General features: G+C 46.2%; 1 protein-coding gene across 3 annotated transcripts in view; it reads right to left on the bottom strand.

Annotated features, from left to right (window-relative positions):
* LOC126416393 (solute carrier organic anion transporter family member 74D-like) overlaps positions 1 to 12,416 on the bottom strand; it is a 183,287-nt gene that overhangs the window by 154,781 nt on the left and 16,090 nt on the right. The window contains exon 1 of one of the 3 annotated variants that reach the window (XM_050084101.1): positions 7,901 to 7,945. The exons of the other annotated variants lie outside the window; for them this stretch is intronic. The gene's annotated coding sequence lies outside the window, so the exon portion shown is untranslated. Of the gene's footprint in view, positions 1 to 7,900; positions 7,946 to 12,416 lie in introns of those variants that run through there. 3 annotated transcript variants of the gene reach the window in all.

The raw sequence follows: 12,416 nt of genomic DNA on the forward strand, positions 1-12,416 counted from the left end.
ATTGGGGTATAGTGCGAACGAAACAACTTGCTCGTCAGCACTGTACTTGGTTCGGAATCGATGCTGCGATTACGAATATGTGTTCTTCGTGCCCGGCGTGTGCCGAACAACAGTCCGCACCGCCGCGGAAGGTCTTTGCGTGGCCAAAAGCCACTTCCCCTTGGCAACGCTTGCACATTGATTTTGCTGGTCCATTCTGGAATGCTCGATGGTTGGTTCTGGTCGACGCCTTCAGTAATTTTCCTTTTGTTGTCCGGATGTCTTCCACGACGTCCTCCGCCACCATCCAAGCGTTGTCTGCTATTTTTTGCATTGAAGGTCTGCCGCAGACTATTGTTTCCGACAATGGCCCACAATTCATGTCCGCAGAATTTCAGTCATTCTGCCAGGCCAATGGTATTCAACATCTGACATCCGCGCCGTTTTCGCCTCAGTCTAACGGTGCCGCTGAACGATTGGTCCGGACTTTCAAGTCACAGATGTTGAAATTGAAAGAGTCGCATTCTCGGGAGGACGCATTGTTGCTCTTTTTGTCTTCGTATCGCTCTCAGCCCCGAGATGGTCGCTCGCCGGCTGAGTTGCTCCACGGTCGTCCTCATCGCACCTTGATGTCTTTGCTGCATCCGCCGCATCAGGTTCCTGTGCAGCGGCAGACTCCTGCTTTTGCTCCAGGCGACGTTGTATTTTATCGCAACTATCGAGGTTCCCGGCGTTGGCTCGCAGGGCGCATTCTTCGCTGCCTCGGCCGCGCGATGTATTTGGTTTTGGGAGCCTCTGGTGAGGTGCGTCGGCATCTCAATCAGCTGCGCCTCTGTCGTCGCTCGGGTTCTGCCGCTCCCCGTCTGCTTTCAGCGACGGTGCCGTCCGGTCAGCGCCCTGGGGACCCATCTACTGGCTCGCCTCATCCCCAGGTGTTACCGACGATGCCTTCCATTTTGCCCCATGGCGACGCGCCGCCGCCGCCGCAGCAGCAGCAGCAGCCGCCGCCGCCGCCGCCGCCGCTTGTTCTCCCGCCGGCACCGCCCGCATTCGACGCTTCGTTGCAGCCGCCAAGCGCCTCCCAGGGTCACGCGCCGCCGATCGCTTCCCGTGACCAGCTGTCCTCCGCCATGGAACTCCCGCCCGCTCCGGACCACATGACGTCATCGCGCGTCGGCTACCCCGACGCAATGGAGGTTGATCCTTCGGTCCCTCCTGTCTCTTTACGGGCGCATACCCCGCATGTTGACGTGCACCCTGGACTAGTTTTTCAGGCGTTTCCTAGCTCCCCTCGGACCGAATGGCCGGGTGCGGGTGGCACAGCCTCGCCTGTTGTTAGGCTCCCCACCTCATCGCATACGTCAACATGTGGTCCTCCCCACGGCGGGCGGAAGCCTTATCACACGACCGTTCGCCGATTTGCGGGGGAGGAATGTGGTGTCACCGCCAGACACCACACTTGCTAGGTGGTAGCTTAAATCGGCCGCGGTCCATTTAGTACATGTCGGACCCGCGTGTCGCCACTGTGTAATCGCAGACCTAGCGCCACCACCAAGGCAGGTCTCGTGATACGAGAGAGCACTCGCCCCAGTTGTACGAGAACCTAGCTACCGACCAGTTGTACGCGAACCTAGCTACCGACCAGTTGTACGAAGCCTTTCTCTCTCATTAGCCGAGAGACAGAATAGCCATCAGCTAAGTTAATGGCTACGAACTAGCAAGGCGCCATTAGCCATACAGTGATTGTACTTAAAGTCTTCTGTGTATCGTCAAGATCGATGTACCACAATGATATTAAAGATAAGTATTAATCCTGCTCCGTACTTTTCTTCCTAACATTAATTACGTATCCTGTTCCAGTACATCACGCCCGTCTGCGTTAGTCTAGCTTGCCTTTTCAGCCATCTCAACTTCACGGTGTCGGCCCAGCTACCGACACAACAGTTTTCACTCATTGGACCAAGCTTCTTCTGTGAAGTATTTTCTTTCCCACTTTGACTGCTATGGGCAGGTGTACTTGAGAGGTTAGGTTCACTCACTTGGTTATCGTCTTTATTGTTTACAGTAATAACACATACCTTTGGCTTTCCAACATTTATCCTTTTCTTAAAAGCCTTCAGAGGATTTCTAATAACTTTACTTTTACTCATTATTATACTTCAACAAAACAGAGACTCAAGAAACAGAATTAAAGACGAATATTTTCGAGATAACGACAGAGTAAATAAACATGAAACAATCGACAATCACACCAGCGATATGTATTGAACCATCACAGATTAGCCACAACACATACTTTATCTCACATCACTAAAATGTACCTGATGAACACGGACGTTAATAATAACACCATTTGACAGCAGTTTAACAGCGCCACAGTGGGTCACGCCCATGTAGAACACATTTCAAAAAAATTTAAAAATAGTTGTAGTCTTCGGAATTGAATAAATTATATATCTATTAAAAGGTAATAGTCTGAAGATTCAGAAAACGCAAAAAAGTAAAAATTGAACTTTTCATGATTTTGAACCTTTCCGTAGCCCCTTAATAACGTTCAAGGAACTTCATATCCGGATGAAAATGTGCTCAGAACATGGCTTGACGAGTTCTTCTCTTTAAAACTACGTGATTTCTACAATCACTGACTCGAAAAGTTACCCCATCATTGGCAGACTGTTACAAATAATGAAGGAGAATATTTATTGATGACCAAAGTCTTTTATGGTGAAACTTATGGTGAAACGCTACGAACTTATGCACCAACCCAATAGTTACTGGATCCACATAACCACATGCGATTGCAGATATGCCACCACGTAGTTTGGTTTCTAAGACACTGAGAGATCTCATCGTAAAATGCGTGATTAATGAGTCACCGGAAGTACATTACCAACGTTCCGTGGGTTGCAGTTGAAACCAATACCGGTATCTTAATCCTGAATAACAGCTGTTTTTCGGTACAGTATTTCTTTTGTTTTCGGATATAACAAGATTTGATTTATTATTTATTAATAACTTGCCAAACCCCATCTACCAAACTGCCACAAAATATGCTAAAATTTTGGGGTTTTAATTTAATTTTTTTTTTAAAAAAAAGAGGAGCAATTTTTATTTCCATTGCTTTGAAATATTGTGTTATTATTGAAAACGGAAAAAGCGATCAGTGCTGTTTTAATAACAACACCAACAATTAGAAACAAGCAATTAAGACATAAGAATCGGTACCACGTTGCTGAAACCATAACGTATGTGTTGCATTGTGGTGTAGGCTATTATACGATGCACGTGTCCGTGCAGTTTTGTAGACTTGTTCCCACCTGGTCTATAGAGTAGCTTCTCTCTGCCGTCGCCGGACGGTGTTTTCGTTTCAGAATGACTTCATCCCTGATCTTGAAGTATTTTATGAAGTTAGGTAGCAATGAAGTAAAATGTTCCATGTACTTTACAAGATTGGACAATAAATAATGGCCAGTGGATTATGTCATTATTGAAATTTTATCTACTGTCATGTAACTGTTGCTGGTAAGTGTTATATTTAACCAACTATCTAAACTCCTGAATTTAATTTTTTGATAGAACATTTTAATTTGAAGTCAGTCGTACTCAAATTCGCCATAAATAAAAATAGTTGACTATAAAACGAGTCTTTTAATAGAAATAGAACACTACAAATATTACACAAAAGCTTACTATTGGTCTACCATTTCTATGAAATAATAAAAGGGAAAGGAAATTAGTAATAAAGTGAAAACTTAATAATTCATTCATAATATAGATTAAAAATAGAAATTGGCTCATCTGCCGCTCGTGTCTGCATAAAGGGCCTTCATCTTCTTGTAGGCCTTGGAAAGCATAATTTAACTCGAAAAACTTTCTACAGCTAGATATACCAGCAATAAGAAACCGAAAATCGGTTATTTCAGAAACTGGTTATTGTGAGCGGTTTTAACAATCTGATTAACTTGAGATGAAAAAGCCGGTGTAACCGAAAACCTATTGTTTCAGCGATAACCGCTGTCCCTGTGTACTTACGCCGCAACGTCCTTTACAAACTTCGGAGCATTACTCCTTCATTTTGAGGCATTTTACCGTTTACTAGCCTGGATATGGAGGGTTAATCTTCCAAAATTTATAGCATTGTTAATAAGAGACACTGACACAAAGGTGGAATTTTATTGGTGCCAGTTATAGTTACAGAGTACATTACGAGCAATGCGTCTTTTTGAGAATGCCTTTAAACCTTGAAACACTTCCGTTCGTTAGGAATGTTCATTTCATATTTATGTACTTTAACTTTTTGCTCCTTCACTTCGAGACATGTTAATGTTTACGTTTATTGGCCTGGGCAAGCAAGATCAGTCCTGCGAAACAGGTAGCATTGTTAACAAAAGACACTGCCACGAAAGTGGAAGTTTATTGGTGCCAGTTTCAATTATGCTACAAATATACATTACGAGCAATGCATGTTTTTGAGAATACCTTTGAAACCTGAAACACTTCCGTTCGTTAGACTTATTCACTTCAAGAAACGGCATTCGAAAACTCGAGATGAGTCTATTACAGTGATAACGCTCGTTAGCGGTGACGTTTAAAGTTTGAAACTTTTTGCAAAATCCCAGAAATGCACCAAAACTGATAGGAAAGGTGGGCGGCGGACTCGTTCACTGCGTTGTGACCACCGCGTAGTATGGCTCTCACGCATGACTATGTCGTTGTATGCAGCCTCTCGTGTGCTTACGCGCTTCCACGAAATCTGTTCGCTTCAGCACAAGAACATACTCACTTAGGAAGTAGTTTTACGAAGTCTCTTATAATATGCTAGAAGTCAGCATATAGCCCTGTTTACAAGAAAACAAGATTTGTGGTTGACTTTGTGTCTAGGCCGTATGAAGTGGGACCAAGATGAAATACGTTTTACGATATCGGCGTCGTCCTGTCTTTTTGTGGTATATGACAACGTTGCGACGCTAGTTGACATACAAATTTTGTACGAAGTCGACATCAGGGAAGATCGGTTTCCATTCCAGAGAAATGCAGGAATACGCGATGCAATACTGACAATACGGCTTATCTTAAAACATAGGTTAAGGGAAGGCAAATCTATGTTTACAGCATTTGTGGCAGAGAAAGCTTACGGCAATGTTGACTGGAATACTCACTTTGAAATTCTGAAGGTAACAGGTGCAAAATAAAGGGAATGAAATGCAATTTGCAGCTTGTAGAGAAGCCAGGGTCGAGGTTGGCTGCAATGAAAAACTACTTGCTTCAGTATCTTGCTGATTCAAGAAGGGCTAAACATACAACAGAATTACATATACTTCTGCGTCGTACCATTTGACATTTTGATTTCTTGAACAATTCATGAAAGAAAGGGTGTACTATGTATTACACAAGTTTGTGTTTTCATTCAAATGACAAAAAATAGAAATATGTGTTTTACTGGCTGTAACGCTAACATTGCCAATATTTAGAAAAATAATGCGATAAGATACAATTTTTCAGTTGTTTTACTTTTAACCCTCAACTTAATATTGTCAAAACTCAAATCTGCACAATTAAGGATAGCATCATCTTACATTTCTGATCGCAGAGACACAAGCCCTTGACGAAAATATCATTTATCTGTAAAGAATAAGCAAAAGCTATGCGAAATATTCACGTAAAACACATCTGCAGCAGATGATTTCGTACGAGAAAGCAGGCATTGCAATTCGCAGCAGTTCTAAGAAACAGATTTGTGCTCATGTTCAAGAATATGGCAAAAGGTCTGATGAAATGGAGAAATAGAAAAGATTCCGTTAAAAAAGTTTTGTGTTACAGATTCGTAATATTCACAACAACAACAACAGTGAAACCTCTTTAATTCGTTTAGAAAATTGTCCTCAAAGTAAAAGTTAATTTTGAAAGTATTGTTTTCCTAATAGTAATTGTGTACTCTGAAGGAAATAAGGGGTACACGTAGTCCCAACAGCGATATCAGTTAATCTCCTCTAGTAAACCTTGTTATTGCGTCGCAGTCCTCTTCCACAAAGACAAGAAAGGGCGTCAAGTGACTGAAACAGATATCGTAACGGGATGGAATCGTCCAGCAGTGGAAGCATGCCGCTATGTAAACAGCTGCTGTTGCCGTGATGGCGGCTGAACCTTCGAAACGGGAGGAATTCTCGGTCGATTCTAATCCAAATGTGTCGATTTTCCCTTTTTTTTTTGCTATTTTAGGAAAATAATTCTTCGAATCCTTGAAGGAATTCTTGTATTTCAACTGATTGTTTCAGTGATTCTTGTCAGATGTGAAGAGGAACAGAAGGAAAAAGAAATCATGTGTTGAAGCATTTCAATTTTATATATTTTTGGATTAATTACAACAATAACATTATTGTTGAGATATTATTAACGTTTTATATCTCTCACATGCATCTTGCCACGATAATTCCACAAAACTAGCGTTATTATCATGCCTAAAGTCTAACACACGACTTTATAGCATGTATTACATCTAAGTTCCAAAATCTTGACCTGCCCCATTCCCTATTACTTTCGCGAATGGAAGCACCCACGTAATCTTTAAATTCCCTCAGTTTACCGTCACTCGCAGACGCACAGAATACACCTGGCGTTCATACGTCTATGGCGTTTTGTCCACTAACAACAGCCCCAATTCCCAGGATCAGACGAAGAAAAGAAAGGAAGATTAGGTTTTAATGTCCCATCAACGATAAGGTCACTAGAAAAGATGCACAAGATCATATTGGCGAAGGACGGGGTACTGAAATCGACCTTGCCCTTCCAGAGGAATCGTCCAGGCGTTTGCCTGGAAGGTCTGACAGGTATTTGAGTCCCCGTCCTTTGGAATACGAGTCCAGTGTCTTAGCAATGCGCTAACTCGCTCGGTGTTTATGACCAAGCCTACTAAGAGCTTTCCGTTGGTTGTAAGGCCACATGCCGGAACATGTATTCCCAATCAGAATACATCTGCTAGTTCACTGCGCTTAACTGAAATGAATCGAGATCTACAGCAGAGTTGAATTCAAACATGCCGCCATACCTTAGGATAGACGATGTAAAAAATTAGAAAAAAAATATTGTTAGACATTTCCGAAGCACCCGTTACATCCCGTGTCACACTGCAGTTGCGCCACCCATACCTCGAATATTCCTTGGCGTAGCTTGTTGACGGTCGCGGCCCGAATCCACGAATTGGAAGATGCGAGGCATGCGGGACAAACTGTGCAAAGCTTTGCTCTGCGCCTTTAATAGAAAACTTGGCGGAACCGAGGGTCGGTAGCCTCGCTTTGACCCGCCAGACAGGGTTAAACTTCTCACAACACCCAAGGCAATAATTAATACCCTGTAGCAATCCAACCACTTTCCAAATACTGAGATGCGACCACTGGAGTGGTCTATAATTTTCAGAGAGAACAAAAACATCCTTTCTCTTGCAACCGAAATCTGACCCTTGCGAGCACAGTAGTAGACGGGACTACCACGCACACATGGGGAAGATGGGAGAAAATTCCCTCACCATTGTGAAGTTAATATCAATTATTTCGGAGTTGCCATGAAAATATCAGCAAAAGAACGTGATCAGACTCAAAATGAAAATTACCTAAAATCCAAACTGCCGAGGTCGATGGTCGCACATTCCATTACTAATGACAACGATGCTGACGAGATTAACTTACTCTCCCCTTTAACTTAATGAGGAGCTCATAATCGCGGAATGGCTCGGTACAGTGGGTGCGCGGTAAAGAGGTAGCTCATGCAGGTGTCTTTTACCACGCGTAAGATCGAATGAATTGAGATAGGACTCGCAAGCCAGTGGTAAGAAAACGGACGTGTACGCAGAGGTATCACATGTGAGCACCAACGTACGTAGCGGCCCAACAGAGAGAAACGACAAAGGAGCTGGGATGGTACTTACAGCATATCGCGAGGCTGTCAGCGGTGCTGGCAGCTGCTAACGTTTGTCAGCTGTCGCGGGCCACTGAGCGATAACAGCACGCGCGCGCCCCAGATACCGAGCAGCGGCGATTGCGCCGCGCGGCTCCGACGTCTGAGTCAACAGGGGCCGAAGTCCGGCCGTCGGCATCTCCTGGGCGAGGGCCGCCGCCGCTGCTTTTGTTAGCGTGAACCCCAACTCCACTAACAAAATTTTCTGATGTTGATCAGGGATATTTTCTATTTTGGAATGGGAAAGCCCTGGTCACGGTAGGCTCCCTGGAGAGCTACACTCCTGGAAATTGAAATAAGAACACCGTGAATTCATTGTCCCAGGAAGGGGAAACTTTATTGACACATTCCTGGGGTGAGATACATCACATGATCACACTGACAGAACCACAGGCACATAGACACAGGCAACAGAGCATGCACAATGTCGGCACTAGTACAGTGTATAGGAGTGGCCGAGCGGTTAAAGGCGCTACAGTCTGGAACCGCACGACCGCTACGGTCGCAGGTTCGAATCCTGCCTCGGGCATGGATGTGTGTGATGTCCTTAGGTTAGTTAGGTTTAAGTAGTTCTACGTTCTAGGGGACTTATGACCACAGCAGTTGAGTCCCATAGTGCTCAGAGCCATTTGAACCATTTGAACCAGTACAGTGTATATCCACCTTTCGCAGCAATGCAGGCTGCTATTCTCCCATGGAGACGATCGTAGAGATGCTGGATGTAGTCCTGTGGAACGGCTTGCCATGCCATTTCCACCTGGCGCCTCAGTTGGACCAGCGTTCGTGCTGGACGTGCAGACCGCGTGAGACGACGCTTCATCCAGTCCCAAACATGCTCAATGGGGGACAGATCCGCAGATCTTGCTGGTCAGGGTAGTTGACTTACACCTTCTAGAGCACGTTGGGTGGCACGGGACACATGCGGACGTGCATTGTCCTGTTGGAACAGCAAGTTCCCTTGCCGGTCTAGGAATGGTAGAACGATGGGTTCGATGACGGTTTGGATGTACCGTGCACTATTCAGTGTCCCCTCGACGATCACCAGTGGTGTACGGCCAGTGTAGGAGATCGCTCCCCACACCATGATGCCGGGTGTTGGCCCTGTGTGCCTCGGTCGTATGCAGTCCTGATTGTGGCGCTCACCTGCACGGCGCCAAACACGCATACGACCATCATTGGCACCAAGGCAGAAGCGACTCTCATCGCTGAAGACGACACGTCTCCATTCGTCCCTCCATTCACGCCTGTCGCGACACCACTGGAGGCGGGCTGCACGATGTTGGGGCGTGAGCGGAAGACGGCCTAACGGTGTGCGGGACCGTAGCCCAGCTTCATGGAGACGGTTGCGAATGGTCCTCGCCGATACCCCAGGAGCAACAGTGTCCCTAATTTGCTGGGAAGTGTCGGTGCGGTCCCCTACGGCACTGCGTAGGATCCTACGGTCTTGGCGTGCATCCGTGCGTCGCTGCGGTCCGGTCCCAGGTCGACGGGCACGTGCACCTTCCGCCGACCACTGGCGACAACATCGATGTACTGTGGAGACCTCACGCCCCACGTGTTGAGCAATTCGGCGGTACGTCCACCCGGCCTCCCGCATGCCCACTATACGCCCTCGCTCAAAGTCCGTCAACTGCACATACGGTTCACGTCCACGCTGTCGCGGCATGCTACCAGTGTTCAAGACTGCGATGGAGCTCCGTATGCCACGGCAAACTGGCTGACACTGACGGCGGCGGTGCACAAATGCTGCTCAGCTAGCGCCATTCGACGGCTAACACCGCGGTTCCTGGTGTGTCCGCTGTGCCGTGCGTGTGATCATTGCTTGTACAGCCCTCTCGCAGTGTCCGGAGCAAGTATGGTGGGTCTGACACACCGGTGTCAATGTGTTCTTTTTTCCATTTCAAGGAGTGTATAAAGGCGGCGTCAGACATGTCACATTCGGCGAGCACTCAGCAAGTGGTAGGACGCCGAGTAGTGGAGGCGCGTTGACAGATGCTAACAGAGCAACGATGTTGGTTTCTCGTCTTTTCTCGCACCGTCTCGGTCTTCCGTGTCACATCACAATGGGCAGATATCCGTTTTAGACGTGCTCGTGAACGATGTACCACACCAACTCTGCTCACAACCGTTTCTCATCCAGTTCTTGTGTGAACAACGCTCATCACCTGAAACTTCCTGACAGATTGAAACTGTGTGCAGGACCGAGACTCGAACTCGGGACCTTTGCCTTTCGCGGGCAAGTGCTCTACCAACTGAGCTTCCCAAGCACGACTCACGCCCCGTCCTCACAGCTTAAATTCCGCTAGTACCTCGCCTCCTACCTTCCAAACTTCACAGAAGCTCTCCTGCGAACGTTGCAGAATTAGCACTCCTGGAAGAAAGGATATTGCGGAGACATGGCTTAGCCACAGCCTGGGGGATGTTTTCAGAATGAAATTTTCACTCTACAGCGGAGTGTGCGCTGATCTGAAATTTCCTGGCAGATTAAAACTGTGTGCCGGACCGAGACTAGAACTCGGAAACATGTGAGGACGCGGCGTGAGTCGTGCTTGGGTAGCTCAGCCGTCGGCCTTATATCGCCCCCGTTAGCGTATGTGCGCACGTTCATCGTGGAACACAGTTACGTTCGAGAGCGTTTACCGACGACCCGACAGTCGACATCGAAGGACGTGTATCATCTGCTTCTTCGACAGATCGCCCGGAATAGGGTGGAGCGGAATCATCCAGCCGTTAATTGGCACATGGTGTGGCGCACGGTACACCACCCTCACCTCCCTACAACAGCCAGATCAACATGGTACATTGTAGTGAACCGAAAATACCCTACGAATGATAAAAAGTACGCAATACGTTTGGCGGATTTGCCCATGTGTCAGCAATGCGGCGTGCTGGATACGGACGACCATCGGCTGGTCTGCGGCGAGGCATTGGCTGCCTGGACTCTCGCAAGGAAGATGATAACGTTCATGCGGCGCACTATCTATACAGCAGTCTTTTCACACATAATATTTCTTCCAGAGGAATCGTCTTTTCCGCGTCATAAGACGAACGCAGTGGCGTGGATCACAGGTATGACGGTCAAATACACCTATAGACACGCCTCTGAACTTACGGAACGTACTGGATTACTGGCAATACTTGCAAGGTGGACACACAAAACTGTTACGGCTACAAAAGTACAAGGATTGGTATGCCAATTTCCTAGTAACGGTTTTTGCGGACCCGCCATATACTTGGGGTGTGCCGGGTGCGCAAAGATGAGCGGCCGTGCTGTTGTTGTGAAGCCGACCAAGTAAAGTGATCAGCTAAGAACAACTATGCGAGAATGCGACCTAGGAAAAAAATAACGCTTTCCCAGTTAGCAATGGATGTGCTTCAAATTTTGTTTTCATGTCTATAAATACTTTTCTTTCGGGTGCCGGAGGTGGCCCCACTCTGACCTTGTTGTTATTTCACGCAGCAGGGTAGGACGGCACCGAGGTTCCTTCCAGGACAGTTATAATGTATAAGGAGGTACTAGTAATATAGGTTTCTGTTTCTCCTACCTTCCTTACACAAAAAAAAAAGTTGGTAGAGCTCTTGCCCGTGAAAGGCACTGGTCCCGAGTTCGAGTCTCGGTCCGGCTCACAGTTTTAATCTGCCAGGAAGTTTCGTATCAGCGTACACTCCGCTGTAGAGCGAAAATTTCATTCTAGCTCATCACCTAATTATGCATTATTGAATTTATTCTCGTGAGCATGTAATCAAAACACTTGTGCAGCAAACAGTTTCATCGGAGGGTGCCCCCCTGTTATGTCGCTCTCAGATATGGATCGAGGAAAAAAGTGTTGTCGCCATCCCTCCATGTTAAGCTGACCTAATTCTGGAATTGTTTTACCCTACATTTTGCGTTATATACATCTTTTCGCCTTTACAAACCTTCCCATAACAGTCGTTATCTCCTGAATTTAAACATTTTTGGAAGGTGACTGTCAACAGCCGTCAAGTAATGTATAAAATGCGTATTTGACCATCAGCTGCTTTCATTTTAAAGCCAAATATCAACCGCTTTCAGTCTTGGACCATCTTCACGGATAAGTGTTAAAATGGTTTAAGCCACCACATTACATTACTTGTTACTTAAATTATGTGTAGTGCATGCTATGAACTTCAATATACGACACAGGACTTTTAGAAGTAAGTACTTGTGTAGCTTATAAAATGGGAGTTAATTTCTGAGGTCATCGGTCCCCTAGAACTTGGAACTACTTAAACCTAACTAACCCAAGGACATCACACACATCCAAGCCCCAGGCAGGATTCGAACCTGCGACCGTAGCGGTCGCACGGTTCCAGACTATAGTGCCTAGAACCGCTCAGCCACCCCGGCCGGCGTAGCTTATAAAACTCTGTGTATGAACGCATGGTCTCGCAGCTGTGTGACTGAATAAAATCTACTCGGGTGCCAGCCATTCCAGTGTGTTAAATATCCACTAGCTTTCGGCTAA

The sequence above is a fragment of the Schistocerca serialis genome, chromosome 1 (genome assembly GCF_023864345.2).
Source record: "Schistocerca serialis cubense isolate TAMUIC-IGC-003099 chromosome 1, iqSchSeri2.2, whole genome shotgun sequence".
Lineage (NCBI taxonomy): Eukaryota > Metazoa > Arthropoda > Insecta > Orthoptera > Acrididae > Schistocerca > Schistocerca serialis.